Raw genomic sequence first — 2,821 nt, forward strand, 5'->3', positions numbered from 1 at the left:
TAACGACGGTGACGTTACAATCACCCTTGCGTGCAATATCAGGGACGAGTCAAAAGTCTGGGTCGAGTCAGTATCTTCCAAAACCCTCCCTCCCAGCTTTTCATCGGTCAACATGCAACACGACTGAGCAGTGTCTATATTCCCTGGGGTACAAAAGAAATGAATGATAGAGCTTGCCCTCATATCACCACACTTTCTCAGGAGCCCTTATTTTATCTACCCTGGCTCGACAAACAATATCTTCATCGACCGCCTTATCATACGAAAGTGACCACCTCAGTAATGGCAAAAAAACAAAAATGGATGCTTTCTCTCTCCCTCTCTCTCTCTCTCTCTCTCTCTCTCTCTAACTAACCTAGGAGAAGGGAGTGTGAGAAGAAGAGGTAGGGAGCGCTGGTGGTGAAGGCGGAGAAAGTAAAACCAGCACTAATAAGCAGCCCACCGACAAAAGCCACACCTCTCCAGCCGAAGTGCACTACTAGTGCCCCGCCCAGAAGGTTTGAGGCGGACCACAAGAAATTCTCAGTGTTGAAGATGGCTGCCACTACTGATGAGGGCGTCTGTAGCTGGTTAAGCAAGTCCAGGAAGAGGATGCTGAAGCAGTTAGAGACGATTCCCAGAGACATCTGATGATTGAAAGTTAGCCATTAGGAGCATCCAGTTAGTAAACAAAATAAGTCGACAATACAAACATCCCTTGCTCTCTGAAGGCGAGTTAATACGGCCCTAATACTATTTTGAAGATTAGTTACAACCTCCCTAATACTCACCAATATAACAAAAGCACCTAACAGGACAACGTAGGCCCAACCACCATCCAAAGCCTCGGGTTCATCATCATCATCATCATTATCATTATCATCACCCAGCCTTTCCACATCCTTCTCTCTGCCACTTTCTGGTCGCATAATCAAGATCTCCTCCTCCTGCTTTATCTCTTGCCCGCCCGAGGCATCCACAACTTGTGCCCTCTCCTTATCTTTAATCTCAACCTTATCAGTGGTCCTAGGGTCACCCGTACACCCAGCTTGGTTCGCTCTTGTTAGAAGGGTGTTGTTGTCAGTCATTTTTTCTTCCTCAATGACATCGGTTTGTTCGTCGTGTAGAGACATCGTCTCTATCCTTTAATAATGGTTCTCAAGTTAATTTAATCTTCAAGACGACTTTGTAATTTTATGTTATACTCCGATTCCACACTTTACACTTAAACTAACCCCCAGATGATTTTAGGTAAGAATTAGATGTCGCTGAAAAACCGTCAATGTTATTACACATAGTTCTTTTCTAAACCCATATCGCAGAGGGAAAGGACGCGAATACGATTAAGTGACGGGGTGGAGAGGTGAAGGCTGCATGAAGGACACTGAGAGACTGTGACAGGGCAGCTTTGTGGCGGACTGGCGTCGTGGACAATGATTTGCCTGTGGCCACGTACCCTCCGGGATTCAAGCAGCTGGATATTGATTGGTACGAATGTGAACGCAGGCTCGCTTTCACACGTAAAGTAAAACAACACTTAATTTACGCCCGTCACTTCTCCATCAGTATTTTCCTCACGTTTTCTCTACAGTTACTTTTTCTCAAGACCGCTTTGTTGTTCACTATGCACAGTTTTTCACTGTTCATCTTATACTGTAGATATTGTCTTTAAATATCCCTTGCGCTTTCATAAAACTGTTTCCAAGGTTGTCTTTGTGCAACTTGGTAATGTTTTTAGTTTCACACAACATGGAACGAGAGAGAGAAGGGAGGCGTGAGTGAGAGGAAGGCGGTGAGTTAGAGCGTGAAGGGAGTGTATGTGGGGTAAGAGCAATAGCCAACAACTAAGTGCTTGAATGCTTGAGGGTCGACTTGAGCACCCAGTGAGAGGGAGGAAGGGAGGGAGAGGGAGAAAATAGGAGGGAGAGAGATTAAGGAGTGAGGGGATGGGGGAGGAACAGGGGGGAGGCTGCCCGGTGTCTCAACCAGTTTGGAAGCGCATGTTTTAGGCCGGAGACACAGTGAGGCCCGGATTATATAGCGTTGGAGTAGCAATAAGTTGGACAGAAATCTCCACAGTAATTATTGGAAACTAGACAGCGCACATTGATCCGGAAGACAGGTTCATACTCCTCTCGACCTGGACAGCGCAGGCGTTAAAATGCAGTTTCCTATACACATGTAGAAGGAAAGAAAGCAAGAAATATTAGGAACCTTCATAAGCATAAGATGTTGATAAGAAATTACCACTTCTTTTGTTTTATTGAGAGAGAGAGAGAGGGAGAGAGAGAGAGAGAGAGAGAGAGAGAGAGAGAGAGAGAGAGAGAGAAATGACCCTGGCTGACTTATCTCTTTGTCTATCTACACCAAGAGCGTTATGTAAATCCCGTCTCAACTACACGAGTATGTAGTGTTTATAATTACCTTCCATGCCTCTGTCATTACTCATACAAGTACCATTATTTCCAAACCAAACAAGATTGATTAGTAAAGTGAATAGTAAAGATTTTTGTAATGATAGTAAGGTGGTGGGTAGACTGGCTCAACATGCAAATTGGTGACGATAAATGGCAAGTACAAACAGCAGTATATTTGACTCAGCAACAGGGTGTGGTCTAGTACTGCTATCTCATAACTGACGTCTGTGTTAGATTAGCACACACACACACACACACACACACACACACACACACACACACACACACACACACACACACACACACACACACACACACACACACACACACACACACACACACACACACACACACACACACACACACACACACACACACACACACACACACACACACACACACACCTCTATGTGCCCTCACGCCAT

Source organism: Coenobita brevimanus, chromosome 48 (assembly GCF_032717465.1).
Source record: "Coenobita brevimanus isolate Jiangsu-jjx chromosome 48, ASM3271746v2, whole genome shotgun sequence".
Classification (NCBI taxonomy): domain Eukaryota; kingdom Metazoa; phylum Arthropoda; class Malacostraca; order Decapoda; family Coenobitidae; genus Coenobita; species Coenobita brevimanus.